Source organism: Mastacembelus armatus, chromosome 22, assembly GCF_900324485.2.
Source record: "Mastacembelus armatus chromosome 22, fMasArm1.2, whole genome shotgun sequence".
Lineage (NCBI taxonomy): Eukaryota > Metazoa > Chordata > Actinopteri > Synbranchiformes > Mastacembelidae > Mastacembelus > Mastacembelus armatus.
Genome location: NC_046654.1, coordinates 17,254,116 through 17,277,456, shown reverse-complemented (window position 1 = coordinate 17,277,456; position 23,341 = coordinate 17,254,116). Strand labels below are relative to the sequence as shown.

The following is a 23,341-nucleotide window of genomic DNA, read 5'->3' as shown; positions in this document are numbered from 1 at the left end:
TCAGGGGTACAGTAACATACTTTGTAGCTACTTACCAGTTAGTGTCTGATATTTTACTCATATGGTGCCATTCTAATGTTTTGAAGACATGTTGGAGCCTATCCAGCACCACCACTCCAACTCAAACAGTGTAAACAGTGTGACATACCATCCGCTGTAGTAGGGGATGTTAACTTACAATATACATTGTTCTTCTGAAAACAACACTAAGACTTTCATTAACTAATTGAGCTATTTAAACGTAAATACAAGTGATTATTTCTAATAAATACTTTGCCTGTATATAAAGACAAAAATGTAAACATTGCATTGTTTAATAACAATTCAACATTAGTAATATCACAAATTCAGTCCTCTTGGACATCTCTAATAATCCTTCTGCTTTTGTCTTTCCAGAAACAGGCTCTTTGACAAAAGGGCGGGGTAATCAGTCTGTCATATGAAACACTGTCTAATTGATATGCCAAATAAAGATCTTCCTACAGTGCACCCCCCACACACTCCATCCTCTATAATATGAATTTTAATAATAGCCAATGGAATATTGATGTGATCTCAATATGTCACTTCTCAACATACTGAGTAAGTGAAGTGTGACTCTTGGTGGATTGATTGTATTACATTTTAAAGAGCTGAGACTATTTGATTAGAGAGGGTTTTTTTGGGGGGGGGTTAAAACTCAATTCAAGTTTCCAGTTTTGAAGTCATAACTTTGTGGATCACAGATTGGGAATGAATGTATTTTGACAAGTGTTATTTTTAAATGATAGATAAGTTAATTTGATATAAAGCAGTATGACATCTACTGTAATTATATTATTGTGCAGTGAAAAAGTAGTTTAGTTGATTTGCAGTCAAATGAAATACAGTCCTTCAGCCAAGTCTTGTAAGTGAAGTAAAACTTAAAAAAAAAAAGAGTTGTAATGTAATTTTGTGGGTTTCAGGATGAGTTCAAGTAGTTTGTTTCTGCATGAAGATAGCTGTTTTACTGTGTTGTAAAGATCTGATGGCACAACCTCTCATTTCCTTTGGTACTTACAGTATTTCTATTGTGGGATATCACCCAATTCTATATTGTTTCAGGTTTGTGAAAGTGTTCCTTGGATTATAGCACAGAGGATTATAACATCATATCCTGTGCATTGGTCGTTCAGACAAAAAGATGATACTGGACATCTCTGCAATATTTACATTGCATTACATCACATTCAAATACAACATTTTCATCTAATTTTCATATACAGTACCTGTACATGGCAGCTGTTGGGAGAGCAAGATAAAAGTCTGTAATACAGTGTAAAGTTATAAATAAAGTTATAGTTAAAGTTATAATAAAGTTAGATAACCAAAACTCTTGGTTATGCTTTGGGAATGATTTTGGTTAATTTTTTTTTAAGCTTGGGTGGGTGGGTAGCTTCTTATATAAATCTGTGATACATGACACGCCTATACAGCCGGCCACATAAAGAGCACACTCCTTCATTGGCACTACATGTTGCCTGGTTTCTCTTGAACGGAAGTTGTTATTGTCACTCTGCACTTCCTCCTGTCCTCAGAGTAGTGTTTCCCCGTAGAGTTGTGAAGCCAGAGCCTAGATGTCACATGAGCTATGCATACTGCCTTTTTATAATACATCCCATGTGAGTTGGGGCTGACTGAACTATTTTTAAGGTATACTGCAGTTATGCTATGGCACTCTACTTCCTGCATTGGCACTGAATTTGATCAGCTGACTAGCTCAGTACATGGAACAAAAATAGCTAGTGGGAATACTGTATATAGTCTGCAATTCTGCTTGGATGCACTGCTGAACACAAAATGTAACTGTATACTGTCAAGGAAAGATAATAAAACTGTTGGGCATGTGACCCACTGCAATGAAAGTGATGTGCCATCAGTTCCTTGAATAAAGCAGAAATGAATTGTCTCTGCTGTAAATCTCTTTTGGGGGTGGGTGTGCTTGGATGCCTTTCCTAAGTAATCTGTGAAAGGAATTTGGGGAACTATATGATATGCTTCAAATATGAACCAAACAAATTGAGTTCAAAGAACTGAACACAACTTGAGAAACAAAATCTGCCACAGCCCACCCCACAGTCTTCCAGAATACATCAAATCTGGCTAATGAAACTGCAGAGAATCTTGTGTGCAGTAAAATGTTATTTTTGCCTCCTCTGACTTAGCTTTGATCAGAAAATGTCTGAATGGTAAGATCCCTGAATAGCTCAGCCTCCTACTGCAGCTGTTTATGAACTTGTCCCAAAACTGTCACCCTGTTTGATGAACAATACCACAAGCCCTAGGGATGAAGGTTTGGGAGCAGGATCATGTCAGGTCCCCCCACTCCTGACTCCTTTAAGCACTCTTGTATATCAGTTGTTCACCTCCTGGGGCTGGCTGATTTGGCTGTCCTGTTCCCCTACCTTGCATGTGTGGATGGAACTGTAATTAGGGGTGTTGTTTCTCCTGCTTTCATCATTACAGTTGTAACAATTAAGTGCCACAAAGTTAGATGGTGCCTGGGGTTTAACCATGTAATTGTACCCTTAAAAACTTTAATTTCTGTTTGTTTGATGCATGCACACTAAAGAATGAATATGATGCAGTGAATGTCTCAGGTGAACTGGAAACTTGGGTGAGACTGTTATACTGATGTTACACTGTACAGTACACACAAGCTTCATAAAAACATAGCTAGCTGGGAGCAAACACTTGAAATATAAATAAGTGGCCTGAAAGCCACAGAACCTTATTGTAGCAGGGAATGTTTTAACATATTCAAATCTATCTTCAAAAACACTTATTTGCTGATTAATTTCTTTTAGCCCTTTTAGGCCAATGGTTTTCTCATGTTTCCTGTGAAATAGTCCGCAACAAGTATGTGGCACAATAAGCCAACATGAGGTTTACGTATTTCACTAGGAATTTTTGGGCAGGAGGAACTTCTTCATAGTTGAAACTGTTGAAGGAAGTATGTTAGCCATGTTTTTGCACTGCAGGAACTGAAGACATTTATAGTTCTTATACTCTGTAGTGCTTACTCTAAGCACAATAGGAACCATGAGTGACATTGCGTAAAATGACTCCTCAAACAATGAGCTCATACAGTGCTGGAAGCCTCCATTAAAAAGTGTGTTGGCCAAAAAAACAATAGCAAAAAAAAAAAAACAAAAACTTTTGTGCTGAAGTGCAGATTGTTTTATTCCCATATGCAACAGAAGAAATTCAACAAGATATTGAATTTTCAACACATAAATTTTACATGACAGACGTTAACAGTGTTGGGATGCAAACAGAAAGAAAGCCCTTGAAAGTATGTAGCTCTTGAGAGAGCTCCCCATTTGGACTGTTTGGTCCAAAGTTCCTAATGAACACTACTTGAGTGGGTAGTTGGTGAACTGCTGTTGCTGGCAAGATCACATATTTGCCAGCTGGGAACATCACTAACAGCTAACACTGTTGTCACAATAGCTGTAGCCTGGCTACTAATGAGACAATACATTGATGCAGTTTCACACCTTTTTTATTGAGAAGACATATTTTCCCATTGACTCTCATAACTGTTTAACCCATTCTTGTAAACTCTTACCCTATGATATAAGGACATTACATAAAAGCAAATAGTGTGGAAGAACTAATAAGCCTCAAGATTCCTCCATTTTGGACCCTCTGGTTCACCATTTTCTCAAAGGTCAGTACTGTCAGCATGGTTTGCTATTAATCAGCAGCAGGAATTCACACGAAAAAGATCAAACCTGAAAGCAGATTTACATGCTGGTGGAACTTGGCCATTATGCTGCATTCACACCATGTTTCCAAATGGTTAGGACAGAAAAAAACAACCACTATTCTAAGATGGTTTCCCTCTTGCAACACACATGAGTTGAAGTAGTTGTTTGCATATATCATTTACATCGATTTATTTGTTCAGATCAGTGAAACCAGATGCAAACAAAGTGTAGTTTTTTCTTTAGTGAGCTAAATTGTGTTTTTTAGTGTTAGTATTATTGTGATATATGTTCCATTCCAACTAAAATGTATAATGAATAATGTATTTATTACATAATACATAATAATACTCTTATTAATTTATTAAAATATGTTGAGAAAGTGCTGTCCATACATTGTGTCTGAGTTTCCTCTGTGCTAATATGCAATATTTTCCACAATCATAATATCCATTCACAGTATGAGCACACCCAGAATATGGATATTAATTTTAAGCCACCCAGAAAAAAAATATATGTAAAAAGAGACAAACAGCAAAATGTTGAAATGAACCAGAAAAATCCAAACAATCACACAGATATAATTACACATCAAACTTATGAACAATTATCAAACATTCATTTTGTCATCTCATCAACCTTTGCCAGACATGGATGCAGGCTGCCAAAATGTTTAGCGCATTTCAAACTTTAGAGAACAGCCAAGTCATTTCACAGTGATGTACTGAAAATGTCTGGCTCCATAATTAGGCTCTGTGCTGTAGTTAATAAAATTCATATGAAAGCTTTATACATCGGGGGTTGCCATGGCGAAGTGGTATTAAATTTAATTTCAATGCAAGAATAGACTTTCCAAGCTTAGTTAATTTATGATTTTTTGTTTGTTTTTTTTGCAGTTTTGATAGCTACAAAAAAATTTAATATAACCACCAAGGACGACAATAATAATGTTATGAAACTAAACCACCCAGTTATTATTTATTAACTGGAAGTGCAGATAAGGTAATAGTATCTCTGACAAGCCAGATGGATATCAATGACTCATAAATGCATTTCAGCCCACAGCTCATAATTACTCCTGAGCACCATCCCGTTAGAGACCCACAGACAGAATGTGAAATCTGATCTTGAAAATCTCTGTGTTAACCTCCATTCAACAGTGTCAGGACTTAGAAGCAAAAGTTTGCAAGTATACAGTTGTCGTTAAAAAGATGGCTGCTGCCTGAAAAAAAAAAAAAAACGGCTAGCTTGATTAAAAAGTATTGATTGAGAGTAGCTGAAGGGCAGCTGGCTATTTTCTGTAAGTCAGAGAGAAAAACAACCCAGCCGTGTTCCTTAAACTCTCAGCTTTCTATAGTTTTATGACCTGTAGTTTCTGTTTTGCCCAGGTGGGCAGCCCAAGGCCTCTATGGTAGACTTACTTTGCTGACAGTTTATTAAATACAGACATCTATGATTCTCACTCTAAAGGCACCTACATGGAAACACTGAAGACGCTGATCATTATAGCAGCATTGGCCATTTCCTTTTATGTCTTTTGGCACAAGTAAAAACACTATAAGAGTAATTACTGTATTGTGGTTAGTTGTATATAACAGGAATGAACATAGACAGGACAACCTGCAGCCTACATGGCCCCCAAGTCAACTTCTGTGTATCTCTGTTATCTAATAGTTAACATGGTTTGCAATTATCTAATGTGTTAGATGTGTTGGAACTGATAGGTGGTATTGTCTTTCATCTACAACCGGCCTGTAACCTATGGATTACATATTACATTAGAAGCCATGTGCAACATTTAATGATATCAGTACAGTTCAGATATCACACATTTAGAATTCGGTTAAAGGAAAGTAATGTCTGTTGGTTTGTTGGTCTGTTGGTTCCTCTGTCTGTCTGTTACTGGTGCAGGTTAATATATAATAGCAGGCCAGATTGCTATGAAATAGCACTACCACTGAATCAGATCATCAGGTTATGCAGCCAAACAAAAATATTGGCATATATTGGGCAATTTTTCAACCTTTATCTGAGCATTCTTAAATTGGACATGGTTATGGCTAATAAACTACAAATTATTGATAATAATGCACAAATGTTTTTTTTCCTTTTAAATCCCCTCCTTTAGACTACCATTCTAGAGAAATGAGCTGTATATACAATTATGTCATCACGTGATAAAAATACACTACAGTATTATATGAAATCACTGCCAGTAATTCTGGCAAGAGTATAAGCAGTACATAGCACAACAGGTTACAATTTGGATTACACACTTGTAATTACATTGCCGGCAACGTCTCTGAGTTGTTGAAATGTGAGAGAGTGGCTTGATACAACAATTCACATTAGAGATATAACACTAACATTTTACAATACACAATTAATTACATTCTTGCAGCACTGTATAATTTCTAGTAAATAGAGAGAAACACAAAACATTACAGCAAATAAAACAATCTTGCAGCAACAGCCGCATGATTATAAAATAATCTGATGATTAACACAGTTAATGGCATAAGAACCAAGCGCTCAAAGATGAGCTGTCCAGAAGCACAAATAATCATGGAGAAAATTAACTGAAAATACACCTTTCCCAGTTTGAAAAGAGAAAAACATCTTTTGAAATGTGACTGAATGACAAATGTTGACAAAGCTTTTATGTTTTATTGATCAAAGTTGCTATTGATAGACAGATGTGTTTTTCTCCATCTAATTAACTGATGACACGTACTGTACTGCCAGACAACAGTCCCACATTATGCAAATGTGAAGCAACTTCTCATTTGGCTCAGCAGAAGAGCTCACTCCATGCTGCTGCTAAATATAGAGGCAACCCTGTTTCTTCACTTGTCTCTCTGGGGTGTTTCTGTTTTTTTTTGTGTTTCAGCATCTTTTTATTGCTATTAGCAGAATGCAGCATCATATCAACAAACGTGACTGTTTCATTATGGCTGAGTTGCCCAGGCAAAGAATTGTGAATGTTTAATCAATATTTTATATGTATTCAAGAAGTGAATCACATAGCCCGATACATAGCCCATCTGACATGACTCCTAACATCCGAACTTAGGGATGGCCTCCAGAATTGCTGTTTTAATCGCTGGATAGTTTGGTTAATACAAGGGTAACAAGAAAAGCAACTTTTGTGCGGCCACTTGATTACCTGAGGTCTGCCAGTTATGGGGATATATTTTTTCCCTGTGGTCCGTTTCCTGGATCTGGTTCCTGCTGTAAGGTCTCCCCAATCGTCATAGCCTATCTGGTTTGCCGAAAGTTAATGCATTTGGCAGATTGGATATACTCCATGTTTTTTTGGTTAGTGTAAACCACAAACTGATGTTTGTTCCCTCTAACCAATGTCTTCACTCCATTTTTACTGCCTGCAGTTCATTGTTTTCAATGTCATAGTTACGTTCAGCAGGGGAAACCTGTGAGAGAAAAATGTACATGGATGGAGTTTATTAGTATCTGAGGATCGTTGGGCTAATACTGCACCTATCCTGGTGTCAGAGACGTCTACCTCAACAACGAACTGGCAAGAGGGATCTGGTTGGATGAGCACCGGGGCAGGAGTAAATCATTCCTTTAATATGTTTAAAGCCCTGTTGGCCTCAGGTGATCACATGAATTTGACTTTGGTGGAGGTCAGACATGTGAGTGGAGCACTGATACATGAGTAGTTCTTTATGAAATGTCCGTAAAAGTTAACAAAAAGAGCGCAGGGGCATTAGTGAGACCAAAGGGCATTACTAGGTATTCAAAGTGACCTAGAGGGGTGATAAAGCTGGTCTTCCACTTGTTGCCTTACCTGATTCTCACCAGATGGTGTGCATTCCAGAGGTCAAGCTTCAAGAAAATTGTTGCTCCCTGCACCTCAAAAGCAGATGTCATAAGAGACAGAGGATACTTGTTTTTAATCGTTATGCTATTTAACCCTCTGTAATCAATACATGGTCATATCCCTTGTCTCAAAATAAAAAAAAAATCCTTTGGCTAATGGAGAAGAGGAGGGGGGTCTTATAATACTGGCCGCAAAGGAATTATTGATGTAGATTTCCATGGGTATACATCTATGGCACAGTCATATGGTCTATGGGGTGGTCATGAGAGAGCTTGATGTTTATTGAACACTCTCATAAGGTCAGAGTAATCGGACAGATCAATAGGGTGATTCTCAGTTGGTGCAGAATCTGGGAGCTTGAGGGTCCTGCACAGTATCTTAGCTGTTCATAGGACTGTGCTATTCTGGACAGAGTTCTCAGATGTTTCTTGGATCTGAAGGAGCCACTCTTCCAGTTTTTAGATCAGACCTCCAAGTGGTCTGATCACCACGGGGACCATTGTTACCTTCACCTTCGACATCTTTGCTAGCTCTTCTTTTCAGCCCTTTTCTGGAGTTTCTCATGTTTCTTCTTTTTGATGTTGCTGCCACTTGGGATTGCTACATCTATCACTACAGCTTTGGTCTCCTGTTACTCCACTGCTACTATGTTTGATCTGACCACTTCCCTTATGAAGAAAAGTTCTCTATGTGAGCATTTATAGCTTTTAAAAATAGCCAGTATAAATAGCCAGTTTTTATTAATTGTGCCAGACAATTTGCCAAACCAGCTTGATGGGGTTTAACTCTGAAGACTATGCTGTTGTGGCTTTGGGTTAATTGTTGATTTGTCAGACATATCAATAGAGCGAGTCCTTTAGATACATCCAAGGGGTTGTAAGATTACTGTTGAATTTTTTTTTTTTTTTTTTTTTTTTTTTAATTTATCATCAGGCCCCCTAAAGATTACTCATATAAAACAGTTTAAAGCCCCATTCATACACAGTTAAAATTATGAAGAGAGGTATGGAGTTAAATCTTCATGGTGCTCCCCATGAAGTGATTATCAGTGTTTTAACAGAGACAAATTCCCATCTGTGAATTACAGGATGAACAGCTGTAACAGTCTTTTGGTGCTTGATACGCCTTTAAACGAGCCTTGTTGAATCATATTGCATCTTCCCTTTGAATTTTGTAGACAGACTGAACTGCTTTTGTTCTGAACAGCTGGTCAAAGTCAGGTGATGTGTTGTATGAAGCACAGTACTTGGAACACTTTCAGTTAACACTAAACATTATAGCTAAGATAAGAATTTTCCCATTTCTCTTTCTATGCCCAAAGACATGACATAAATGTAATTTACATAAGTTAATAGCTATGAATGCTGCACTGTCTAAAAAAAATCTTTACATGTCACGCAAATAACGTCTGTTTTCTGTTTGGCGACCAGTGTACAATCTATGACATGTAGAAAATAATGTCTGTCAGTGTGTGTGCCTCAGGTTTTAACAGGTCTTTAATACCTACATTGAAAGGTTGATAACACACAAAGCTTGATTTATATAATGGTGCCACACTGACCAGCTCACACCCCCCTGTGCATTCTTACAAATCACTTAACTGCAAGCAAACCTACAAGTAGTGAAGGATTTATGGAAGCAGAGTATTTGATTATTGTATTTAACTACAAATTAAGCTAAACATACCTTTTAGGTACAAACTTGAACATGAATGCTACAAAGGATAATTATTTGAGCCTGAATGGAGTTGGGTGCTCAGCCCCCAAGGAGAATGTGACATTTATACAGAGGCCTGTGGTCTTTCAGGGGTCTATCTGGTGACTACACCCTGCTCTCTCCCCTTGTCTCCATCATTCTCCTCCTCTCTCCTTTGTGCTATCAACCAAAAAGCAAACTTAACATCCAATCACATAATCTATAATCTAATAGGCAGCATGAATTGATCCATATCGATTTATAACACTATTCTAATAGAATATTAGGTTGATATGAGCAATGCACTCAGGTAATGTCATATTTACCTCACTTTCTCACCAGAACATGAAAAAAAAAAACATATTTTCAGTTAGCAGTGGTTTGTTGATTTGCCATGTAGAGCGAAGTTACCCTTATGTCTATTGTAAACATACAACTCAGTTTTCTTCCTGTTAATAAAGAAGAATAATTGCAGTACTTTATAATACTATGGGCTATTGTTATTTCATGCATCCATCCATCCGTCCATCCATTCTCTTCCACTTATCCGGGGCTGGGTCACGGGGGCAATAGCCTAAGCAGGGACACCCAGACTTCCCAATCCCTGGACACTTCCTCCAGCTCATCCAGGGGGACACCGAGGCTTTCCAGGCCAGCCGAGTGACATAGTCCCTCCAGTGTTTCCTTTGTCTTCCCCGGGCCTCCTCCCGGTAGGACATGCCCAGAACACCTCCCCAGGGAGGCGCCCAGGAGGCATCCAGAACAGATGCCCAAACCACCTCAGCTGGCTCCTCTTGATGTGGAGGAGCAGCGGCTCCACTCCGGGTGACCGAGCTCCTCACCCTATCTCTAAGGGAGCGCCCAGCCACCCTGCGAAGGAAGCTCATTTCAGCCGCTTGTATCCGAGATCTTGTCCTTTCGGTCATGACCCAAAGCTCATGACCATAGGTGAGAGTTGGAACGTAGACTGACCGGGAAATCCAGAGCTTCGCCTTTCATTCACCACAACGGACCGGACTGCATTGCTGGTGCTGATGCACTGATCCGTCTGTCAATCTCCGTCCTTCCCTCACTCGTGAACAAGATCCCAAGATACTTAAATTCCTCCAGCTGAGGCAGGGGCTCTCCTGTGACCTGGAGATGGCAGGCCATCTTTTTCCGGTAGAGGACCATGGCCTCAGACTTGGAGGTGCTGATTCTCATTCCCGCTGATTCACACTCGGTTGCAAACCTCCCCAGTACACACTGAAGGTCCAGGCTCAATGGAGCCAACAGGACAACATCATCTACAAAAAGCAGAGAGAATCCTGTTGTCCTCGAACTGGACTCCCTCCGGCCGCTGGCTGCACCTAGAAATTCTGTCCATAAATATAATGAACAGAACCGGTGACAAAGGTCAGCCCTGCCGGAGTCCAACATGCACTGGGAGCAAGTCTGACTTACTGCCGGCAATGTGAACCAAGCTCCTGCTCCGGTTGTACATAGCCCGTAACAAAGAGCCCCGGACCCTGTATTCCCAGAGCACCTCCCACAGAATGTCGCGAGGAATGTGGTTGAATGCTTTCTCCAAGTCCACAAAACACATGTCAACTGGTTGGGCAAACTCCCACGAAGCGGCGTGTCACCTATGACAGTCCAACAACATGCAGAGACTTCAGATACTCAGGGCGGATCTTATCCACCTCTGGTGCCTTGCCACCGAGGAGCTGCCGAACAACCTCAGTGACTTCAGCTTGGGTGATGGACGGATCAGCCTCTGACCTCCCAGCCTCTGTCACCGGGGTTGAGGAGATCCACAAAGTATTCCTTCCACTGTCCGACAATATCCCCAGTCGAGGTCAGCAGCTCCCCACCTCCGCTGTAAACAGTGTTGGCAGAGCACTGCATCCCCCTCCTGAGGCACTGGATGGTTTGCCAGAATTTCTCCATGGCCTCACCAAACTCCTCCCATACTCGAGTTTTTTCCTCCACCACCGCCTGGGCCGCAGCACGCTTGCACTTATATAATAATAATAATAAAGGACTTTGTATAATAATAAAATAATAAAATGCATCAGTTACAGTAGCTCATTACATGGCCAATGCACAGCTAAGTCAGCTAATGTTTGACAGTATGCACACCATGGAGCTGTAACCACACACTTTTTAAGTCACAGTAGTAATGACCCAATGTTCACAGTCAGAACAGTCAACATTTGCTTTTCAACTTACTTGTGGATTTAATCCCCACCATGAAATCCACCACTACCTTATTCTTTTACCACATTCTTTCACATGCGTGGTAGATTACCAAACAAGTCCATTAAATTAGCCTGTTTGGGAATCTGACATTAATTAATAATAGGTCTAACGATTAATTATTGCTGTAATTTTTAGGTGTGCTGAGATGAAAATTAGGTGTGCATGAGAACCCCTAAAAAGGGTTTAAAATAGCCCCAGGTACTAACCACACCCATTTACACATTTTCACATCAGCATGTAAATGTGACTTCACTCATTAATTAATACACACAGTAAACAAAGTCTGGTGGCTGGCTTATCACACTGAGGTACTTAGTAACTGAGATCAGTCCATAAGTATGGGCAACTTTTATTTCAACTTAGCACCACAGCTCCAAAGCTCCAGTTTACAGCAAATCCATCCACTACTGTGTTTACACATCCATAAATATGAAATGAACCTTAATTATACCTTCTGCTTTTATTAATTATTTACTTTTATTAATTATTAATTTCCTTTAAGTTAAGAAGCTTAAGATGTTAATGAAAACATTTGTAATTAATATAGTATTTCAACATATAGTATTGCATTAATGTTCTTCATATACAGCATAAGAACAGTCACAACAAAGCCATAATAATGTGGTTATCGGTTTGGCAATGTATTTACAGTACTTGTTCAGTTTGGATCCACTGGCTATTTGCTAGAGGAAAAGAGAACAAAACAGAGTAATGAGAAGAGTTTATAAGAAATAGGGGTTACCGTGTATTCATAGTGTATGGTCTGACCTTTTAAAATGCCATCCTGTGTTGTCAAGGACTGACCGCTGTGGCACCACCAACTTCCACGAAATGTTCTTTTGCTGAGGCGAAGGAACTTCAAGGTTTCCTGAGAACTTTTGAAATAATGGTTTAATCAAAAAAGAGTAGAAATAGTGTTGTTAAGAAAAACTGGACACTTTTTGCCGAAGTGAAATAGTGTAAAACTAATCCACCCTTGGTTGATCTTTTGCATGCAAATAAATTTCGCTTCGCATAAACAGGGAAGATAATGCACAGCAGCTTTGCATGATAGGAGATAAAATGATGTCATATTAAGCTTGTTTGCAAGGTCTGTTTTGAGTGTAATCCAGTTTACCATTTACATCCTGCATACAGAAGCAAGTATATTACAACATGACAAACATAAGCTTGAGGCTCAGGTTCTTTATGCAAGCCTCATCTCAATATTCTCCTAAAACAGATTTTGCAGCAACAAAGAATTTTGGAATTTTAAGTGTGTTATTACCCTTGCATACATAATGCATCTCTTCCTTGTGTACTTGTCATGAGCTCAAATATTCTGTCTTGTGCATAGCACTAGAGGGCTCAACTTACACACTCAAATACTCTATGTGGCTTCATCATATATCTTGCATGCAAATGAGACTATAAATACACTGACTCATCTCTCAGATGCATCACCCTGTCAGGATGTTAACAGTGTATTCTGACACATGATAGTGGCTTCAGAAAGTGTTCAGACTCGTCATTTTTTGCACACGTTATTATTTTGGATTTATCTTTGAATAGATAAAAATAAAAAATGTCCATTAATAATCTGTAACCACAAACTGAAAACATGTTTTAGAAATGTCTAAAAATGTATTCAACATCAAAACCTTGAAATTTCATTTGTGATAGTATTCAGCCCCTTAATTCAGTGCTTGGTAAAAGTCCCTTTGGCAGGTCTCTACAAGCTTTAAACACCTGATTTGAGCAGTTTATCCCCTTCTTCCTGGCAGATCCTCCCAGTCTCCATCAGACTGGATGAGAAGTGTCTGTGAACTGCCATCTTCTGGTCTCTACAGAGATGTTCCGTAGGGTTTAAGTCTGGGCTTTGGCTGTGTCCCTCAGGAACAGTCCGAGACTTGTCCTGAAGCCACTCCAGTGTTGTTTGCTTTAGGTCATTGTCATGATAAAAGGTGAAGCTATGGTGTAGTTGTGCCGCCTCCAGTGTCCTGTAAATGTTATTTGACAAATTCCACTTGGGCTGCCATATGTCTCACTGTGTCTTCTGTCTAGTTACTCTACCATAAAGGCCTGACTGATAGTGTGCTGCTGAGATGGTCACCCATCCCATCTATCTGACAGAAAGTTTTGATGCCTTTGACTTGAAATTACAACTCTGAGGCTTTTGTTGCTTATGATGTGAAGTATATGACCTGAATGTCTGTACAGTAAACTGAACGTAGATTCTGGTTTGAGCTCAGTTTTCCTTAGATATGTTATTACAAAGCTATTATAGCTACACAATATAATTTCTAAATATATACTTTCAGATATCAAATGTCTGTGACCATTCAGCCGTTGACCGTTCAACACCCAACACCTGCAGTTTTACAGCAGACTACTCTCCCGTGAGGCCTTGCAATGATCCTGGTTGTGCGCCATGATAATGATTTGGGCCAGGCTAACATCAATTCCTTTCCAGTAGACTTTATGCCAACACAGATGAATTATGTAGGAAAGGCCCACTGAAGCAGTCCACAAGCTGTGTCAAATGCTGCAGAGCTAAAGATAGAGCCAGCAACAGGTCAAGTACACCTCCCCTGCACTGAGCCTACAGTGTTGAAGAAAAACACACTGGGTTCAATGTAGAGGAGGTTCATAAAGCCATAACAACATGTTTAATAGCTTGATAAGCTGCCACGGAGCATACAGTAGATCATGTGTAAAGTTGTGCTCATAAATTTACATACCCCTGGCACTGTGTACTGTGGTAATGTAATACAGAAAATATGCACACACATCTGGAGGAAGTAAGAGAGGTGATGTAGCTATATTATTAAAAACTGTATGGCACTGAGAAACAAGTTGAAGGGGGTGAGGCAACATGCACTGGTGTCTATGACTGAAGTCAAGAGAGGAGGAAACGCAATATGAACTCTGTGTTTGTTTTGTAACTATTCTAAAGTTTGCTTTAAAATATATTCCTATATCCTTGCACACTCATTATGTTGTATTCTCATCCGACTTCATATCCCTCATGTTTGCATCACGAGGCTAAAGCAGATGCTCTGTTTAAACCAGCTGAGCTACAGTTTTAGAAGTGCAGGATGTGTTCTGCATAGCGACATGCTGAGCTCTGAGAATACTCCTTTATTGTGCAAAATGTTCTTCTTGCATAAGGCCAGGACTATGATGTCTCTGCACACTTTTTGTGTGAAGTTGTCTTTTACATCAGGCCAAATAGTGTAAGGTGACTTTAGGGGAACGTTGCTTCTTTGAAGGCATGATTTATTAGCATTCAAAAGGACAGCCTGAGTCCAGCCACCCAGCGCTTGGATCAAAACACTGCCAACAGCAGGGCAGAGGGACATGTGTCACATTCTCTCTGACCTCCAGTCTTTGAGACACCTCATTTGCAGCTCAGGTGTCATACAAATGGCACCAGATAGATAATGACACGATATACTCAGCAAACTGTCATATTAGCATGACAGGTGTGTTTGCAGAGGGAGACTGGATGTGATTTGGAAGGGCAGTATACCAGCTCCACGGTGATTCAGATATAGGTGGTGATAATGTCAAGAGAGAGTGCACAGAGGTTATCCAGAGACTTTGTGAAAGACAAGGCTAACTGACACTAAAGGTCTATAGATTTCCTCACCCAATGTTAGCTTGCACAAACATACCACTGACTAATAATATGATTATGAGCTCGTTGTAGCTTCAAAGGAGCACATGGTGATTTTAAAAGACAAGTTCAAATCTGGGTAGTACTGAAACATTGGTCTGAGTATTTTGGCTTAAAGACATTTTTGTTATACAGTCAGTGCCAAATATAAAACACTGCTGAGTTTGAATGTAGGAACCAATTGTAGCTCAATTTGTATGAGGAGACTATAAGGGCCCTCTTAACCTTTACTGTGTCCATTGTGAGCATGTGTAAGCAAGACCACATTCACATTATATTGTTTATCTAAATGCATGCTGGCAGTCACATGAAAATTAAATCTAGTATCATTATTGCAATAAATTCAGCTAATTTAATAGGAGCTATACACTGTATCTGGTTACAGTTGATAGTGAACTACTCCAAATGCATAACAAAACAAAAGTAGATCATTTTATCTGGCTAACCACATCTACATGCATGAAAACTGGGTCTTCCCAACTTTTAGGCTTTTAGAGTGTAACATGTTCAGTCTGTAATAAACTTCTATATATAGCGAGGAAGAAAGAGGACAAAAATCTTTACATTACAAAAACAGGGTAATAATATTGTAGCCAAACATTAAGCAGCACTGTCATTTAAAACGCAAAGCAGTTACCAGAGTTCAAGTAAACCATTTTTCCCTTAGCAAATCAAAATTATAGCAAGCAATGCAATCATCATAAAATAAAAACAGCCGTGAACTCAATTCAAAAATGAATTATTACATAGGAATATGCTTGATTAAAACAGTCAGGTTCAATATGCCCTCATTCATTTTCTTCATTACATATTTCAGCACACTGAATTTCTTTTTTCTCTTTGAAAAGCAACATACTAGTTAATTAATATTATATATTATGAGGATGTATTAAAATAGATTTGGCCTTGAATGGATACAAACACACATTTTATTGATATTATTTATTTCAAAGTCTTTTATATCATTAGTTCTGTTATGTCTGTGAATATGTAATCAACATACAGTATTGTGCACATTGTGCATGGCGATATTAGAAGAAACACATTTGTCAGATTGTAAAGATAGCTCCTCAAAATTGACTTTATCTCCACTGAAAGTAATGAGAGTTTCTAATTTGATCTGGGTACCACTTATCAAGCACTACCCTGCTTTGTTTAAACACACATTGCACCCTGTAACTAATACTTGGCAATACTGCAAGAAGATTATCGGTAAATGAAGCCCAGAGGAACACAGTGGTCTGCTCCCACCTTGTAGAAGTTAAGGTTGTGGCTTTGGTTGTGGCAGATTGTCTGAGTTCTCTGGCTCAGATCAGCTGTCCAACGAGATTTACATTTGTCCTGAAGCAACACTGTGTTGCAATTTATTCAGCGGATAGTCACTGAATGATAAGGTAGAATGAATATTATTTTCACTCACTGAGGAGCAAGATAAGTGAACACAGGGTTAATGAAAGTCACAAAGCAGTGAGAAGATATGGTGAAAGCCCTACAACCAAAATTACTGTAGTTCCTATTAGTGTCAGTGTCATGCTAGTTAATTGGTCTGTAGTCACAATTAAAATAACCAGTTGTGGTATTAACATGTAGCATGGTGGCTGAGTCATTAACACTGTTGCCTCACAGCAAGAAGGTGCTGGGTTTGCGACCTAGCAGGGGCCTTTCTGTGTGGAGTTTGCATGTTCTCCCTGTGTTTGTGTGGGTTTTTGACATTGTCTCTGTGACTCCTGATGTTCTTATGACTGCGGTATTCCTTTGTGTTTAAATTATTTCTTGACATCCTCAATCCACCTTAATCGATCCTATAGGAGTGAATAAATAATAGGATGCATTCTTGATTGATTACCTTGTTGCAAGTCTTTCAAATAAAGTCACCATGAGACTAAAATTATTTCCTTTTAGACACGTGGGAGGTCATGTCTTATATAAGTGAACTGAAACCCACACAACCTCATTTAAACAGTCAGAGCAAGGTTGGAACTGGAAAAGATATTGTGAAATACATAGTGTAAAATATTTAAATGTGCCAATAATTTGTGAAATAATTGCACATTTTACGTATCAATTCAATATAAAGAGATGGTATTTCTTTATTACTATTTTTATAATACCCATTTGATTCTGATATTATTTTCCTCAAATACTTTTTTTTTTCGTTTTTGACAGTTTTTATTTTTTTCATAATAGTATTTTTCAATGCCTCTTTTTAGTTGATAATTCCATGTGTCAAGGTGATTTTACATAATGATAATTGTCAGCAGCCCATTACCTTTCAGCCAGTTACATGCTCCTAGTCTCTTTTGCACATGATGTCTAGCTGGTTTTTCATTCCATAATCTAAGGTCACAAGTCGACCTTGCCAGGTGCCATTTGTAGTGATGATGTTTTTTAAAAATTTAAATCAGCAGCGGTATGATCAATTCAGAGTGACTCTGCTGTTATGTAGTGTTAGCTAATAGGAACTAATGGGCTTAGTCTGGTAAGAGTTTTTGAGCTTGCTGGGTAGCATTAAAACATAATGAAACACAATATTAAGAAATATTATTGAGAAGTATCATTGTGAAATTTAAATAAATGTTTGAAAAAAGATAATAAAAGATAGTGTGTAATATTTTATAAAAGTGATTATTTCAGTAATGTGTTTGCCATTACATCCATTTAATTATTTTAGAATTACTGATTTATTGACTCTCTGTAGCATTGGAGAATCTAGGCTGTGTAATGAAAACAGCCATTGGCTGCTATTTCAGTTAGTGCATTGTGACCTTGAGACTCCTGTCTCAGTGTGTAACTTCAGTGTGTGCTTTCACTCTGCACTAAAAACGAATGTGCAAACTGAAAAATGAATTAGGAATAATGCATCCAATGTAATGCACAATTTGAACCCTGTATCGTGTTTTACTGTAATACAACTAATGTAATCTGCAGTGACAAGTGTTGATGACCTGTGTGACACATGCCACAAGCAGTGTCTCAGTTATACATGTGAAATCGCAGCTGTGTGAATTCTGGTTGAACTTGTAGCTTCTTGCAGCTTCATGCTTATTTTCACACAAACAATGTTAAACCCACCACATGGTAGTATGAGCACTCATCATGCTGTAGGTGGGTACATGGAGAAATGGAGAATGTTGCTTGCAGGCTCTGAAATCTCATTAAGCGTATTGTGCTGCCAGAACCAAAGCAGAGGTGTAGCTGGCAACGGCTAACTGCTACAACTAAAGAAGTGAGGAAATCTCTGTGGCTTACTAGAAGAGAAACTTCGATTCAAAGTTTTGCACCAAACATTACTGTGAGGTACACTTTATATGCAGCTTTCTTTAATGACTTTGGAAAACAAAGAAAAACTACATTATTAATTTATCTACAATCACAATATAATCATAGCCATCTTTCTAAATAATTTGTATAACTAAATTAAATATAAAAAACTAACTAGCCAAATACAATTTTTATTTAGTTTATAAACTCTGTTATTATTATTTGTGTAATAAATTTGTTTAATATTTATGCATATAAAAATAAAATGTTATATAACTAGAATGGTTTATGTAAAAATAGCCAGATAACTTTTCACTACTGTTTATTTGTACTTTATAACTAATATTGATTTATCCACAATATAATCAAATCTATTTGTGCTTTCACTGTTGCCCATTTTGACATACTATTTATCTGTTTTCTTTGGAGTTTCTATCTTCTCCCTCTCTTCCTCACACTTAAACAACACATCCTCACACTAACTACTCACATCAAACCAAGTACTGTACCGTACATCCATTATTTCATTATCATCCATGTGTATTTGGTGTGTGTATGTGTACTGTAAGTATATAGATGTATAAAGTTTTTTATTTTATTTTCCATTTTGGGTCCTGGTGGACCGGGGCAGGCTTGGGCCTGTTCACTGCTGGGTTAGAGGTGGGTGCAGTCTGGGCCCTGGGCCTCATGTCTCCCTGCCTCCCTTCACCCTGTTTTTTCTGCCCTGGGCTGGATCTATAATACATGCCTTTCTTTTTTAATGCATTACATGAGCACTGTAAACACATATAAAACAAAAACATCAATAACCAAGGGCTAGGAAAAAACAAACAGAAATAAAAGAATAGGGTGACTGTAGCGTTTGTGTGGAGGCCTGGGGTAGAGACCGTTTTGGGCAGTGGGTCTGGCTGTGTGGACATTGGTGGCCTTTGACTAAATTGCCTTGTAAACAGACTTTAAACCCAAATGAAACTTTAAACATCTGCATGCATTTGATTGCTGTAGGTTTATTTAATCATTGCTAGCTGTATATGCAGGCATACCATTTAATGTAAAAGTATAGGCAGGTGTTAAGAAAGAATGTCATCATTCTATGTAAAAAACATCCCAAATTTAAACAAAGATGACAGACTACATGATTTGATTTACGTACATGAGAAATCTTCTTTTAACTGTTCCTACCCGCTGTTATTTGTGAGCATAACACCATATTAGTGGAAGTATAAATAGAGTAAGACAAGAAGGACAGCTGAGCACAAACTGTCCTTCTGCATGTTTTTGTTTGTGCCACTGTTAGAAAAGTGATATTTTAAAAACTCAACAACAGTGTGTCTGCTTATTAACAATGTCACAGTGTGAATGAACCATGACTTAGCTGAAAAGATTGTTAATTGGATGTGGTGATGTTTGGTTAAAGACTCTGATTGGAGTACAGGAATGATGCTGAATGGCTATCAGCAGATAATTAAACAGCAGCTGATGGTGGAGATGCAGCGGTAAAAAATGTCCATATTTTTATGTTGGCAAAGATAGCACACCACCTCTTTCATGTTAACCAGTGCTGTTGGTACATATAATTACTTGAAACATAGGGTGGTTGGGTCGGGTCAGCATAACCATAAGCATAAGCTGTTTCCATAAGCATAAACTCACCCAGTGAGTATACATTTAGCTTTTCATAATATGGGCAAATGGACTCCACATAGAATACACTGCACATCTCTTTGGATGCAGACAGGTTTTTAAAAGAAAGTGCAAAGGATGGTCATTTTCAGGGATCAAGGAATCTGCAAGAAGGTTTTTCTATGCCAGACTGCTGTGACACAGTGCTTATTATCTAGTATCACACTGACACCACTGAATTTGGTGTCTCTTGTCCATTGTCATGAGACTGCTGCTTTTTTCTCTTTCAGCCAGCGGGATTTTATGCCATTTAGTGTTCAACCCCCACTGTCTGATTTGGAAAAGGCAGACGTCTGGCAGATGCAGACCTTAAGAAGAGCCTTGTTTTAGCAGAAAGATGTATTGTTCTGTAAAGAGAACACTAATTCCATTGAGACTTTAAAATGGCTTTTGTTTATTCACCTTGCCCTGTGTTGCCTGGAGCCAGAACACACTTTGTACCAAAATGAGCATTATGAAACCTTGTGGTTACCTTTGTCTTACTCAATGCTCTTTTATCTTCTCCCATTAAGATGAGAAGCATCAGTAGGTTCTGGGAGGACATGTGCTCTGACATGGTCACAGCATTTTAATGAGGGGAGGTATAAATGCTTTCATACAGCAGCTATTCCCTCCTTTCATAAAACTACATAGAAATAGATTTTGTCAGAGGACTCCTTTGAAATCTTGTCTGAAAGCATCATGGATTTGATCTCTTACTGCCTGACCCCGATGTCCTTATCTTTATAGTTCCCTGCAAAGAGATTTACCCATCCTTTAATTCAACAGACTGAAATCAAAGCCTCAGAGGGGTGTAATTACCAAACCGAAAGCAAATATACAGTTTTTCTGCTCCCACCTGCACTTTAAAGTGCAGTTTGAATGTTTGATGTTTTAATTCAGCTGTGGTCATGGCCAACCATGTGATTCTGGTTTAGATACATCTAAGTTGAAAAAGGGACTTTTATTATTTGAAATGCCACATACTTCTGGATTTAATTACTAATACCCAGAGATTATTTTGCAACATTTAAAATCACAGATGACTAAAAGGTGACACACTTTCTTTTTTTCATAGATTTCCATATGAACAGAAATCACCTATAACTTTGCTAACCTGGTGGTTCTGGTGTCACCTTCCCTCTTCTAGGTCATCTAAGAAGTCGATCAGGGATACATGTGACAGCTGCCAAGAAGAGGTGTTGTATGAATCAGCCCCCACCTTGTTGACATGAATCAATATGGGTTTGGATACCTGACCTGACCAAACAACTGAGCCTATTACTGTGAGTACCAAACATAATACACACATTTTGATTGTGGTTATCATGCTGACATTTATCCATGTGCATTCATAAATGTCAAAATCTCTGAAATCAAATGCAGCTTGCTTTTCGTAATTGTTTCACAAATGTTGTAAACGATAATCATTCAAGCCACGTGATTGATTTTTGCTTGTAGAGTAAATGAATGTCAAAATTATAAATTTCCCATGTGTTGCTTTGTGAATGATTCGTGCTTTTTTTAACATATAAAGAATGGCCATGATGCTGTCTGAAATCACTTGGGAGAACCATCGCTGAAGAATATGCATAACTAATAACCCCGTGCACTCTGTGAAAATTTGAACTATAGAAAAGGAAACATCTGATTATCTGGGTGTGTGAACCCTCTTTTTTGTGCTTCGTAGTTTTCCTTTACCAGTTACACACACGCCAGCTCCCTTTTTTTTGTTTTGGGTTGAGTACTTTACCTCAGCATAGCAAGTGAAACCGTGTATCAAGTGATAACAGGAAAACAATGTATGGTTATGAAAGAAGAGTAATGATCTGCAGCTCCCCTCAGATTTATGTAGATCTATAATGAGCTCATTTAGAGTTTCAGCTCATTGGTCAGCCCACTTTGCTGTTATGGTTCACCCTTATTCTTACAGCTCTGCTAGAATTATCTGTCACTGCCGACAGCTGCTTTCAGTGAAAAAGCTTCAAAACCCACTACCTGCTCAGCACCAAACTGCAGAGTGGGCAAACTGTAGTGGAGCTTTTAGCAGATATACAGCCAGAATGATGACATTTTCTGTAAATGCTGGATGTGTAAAATTGTAGCCATATCAACTTTAAAGTTATGTTAATGTGGGTGACAGTGGAGCAGTCGTTATCACCATTGCCTCACAACAAGAAGCTGTTTGAACCTGCTGGAGTTTGCATGTTCTCCATGTGTCTGCTCCTCTAAGCCAGTCTCACCATGACCACTGACAGGATCAACAGGATAGATGATGGATAGATGGATATGTTAAAGCTGGGTTTGCTTAAGAAGATGGGTTAGTCACCTTTTTTCAGTGGCACGTACCTTACCTGGTTTAGTAGTCCTGATTGGAGATTAACGCAACCTTACAGCTGGATTTCCTCTGAAATAAGGCTATTTCTAGATATACATGTATGCACATACATATAGGCAGGTTTTTTTATTGGTTTTTTAAAGATACATGACACAAACCTCGAACAAGAGACCTAATGCTGAGACAATGTTGCTGGGGAATAAAATAAAAACACATCTAGTGATACATCCTTGGTATAAAAAAAAAAAAAAATCTGACTTAGACTGAAACTGACACAACATAGCATATAGTCCTAGAAGTCTAACTAACTGTGTTTTTACAGTTTAACTGTCAACTTTGTAAATGTCAGGCACAACTACACTACAGAGCATGCTTCTCATTTTACTGTCAGCTCTCTGACATACAAAAGAATGCAGAAACAGCGTCTCACATGTCGAAAATACACTTAAAATATGTAGCCACTAGTTCCAGAATAAAGTCAAAGTCAGAGTAGTGGTGAACAAAAAACTCAAACTGAGCATGATTTGTTGATGCATAGAAAAACAGCATCTTCATTCTTAGCAATACAAGAAGAAACTCACCTAAACTTTGTATCCCTTTAAGACAAAACATGTCAAATTCTCTTTTCACACAAATGTGACATTCTTCACTTAATCTTCTTAAAGCCACCATGTCACATATCTTCAGTCTGCATTTGTGCTGCCTGCACCACTGTGATTGGATGATATAAATCATTTCAAAAGGACAAACACTCAGCAAAACCCAGAGCATTGTGATTTACAAAGTTGGATTAGTGTCTTAAGCTATCTCTCCAAACTGTTCTCTTCTTTTCTCGTTCTGTCATTCTCTTTTTTTCTGTGAAAAAATTGGCATCATTTACTGCTGTCACTGCTGAGCTCATTGTCCGCCCATTA

At 38.4% G+C, this 23,341-nt stretch overlaps 1 protein-coding gene across 1 annotated transcript in view; it reads left to right on the top strand.

Moving 5' to 3' along the window:
- The window catches only part of LOC113127861 (leucine-rich repeat and fibronectin type-III domain-containing protein 2), an 83,188-nt gene that overhangs the window by 5,202 nt on the left and 54,645 nt on the right, over positions 1-23,341 (top strand). Inside the window, exon 2 of the mRNA XM_026302738.1 lies at positions 21,240-21,375. The gene's annotated coding sequence lies outside the window, so the exon portion shown is untranslated. The remainder of the gene's footprint in view (positions 1-21,239; positions 21,376-23,341) is intronic.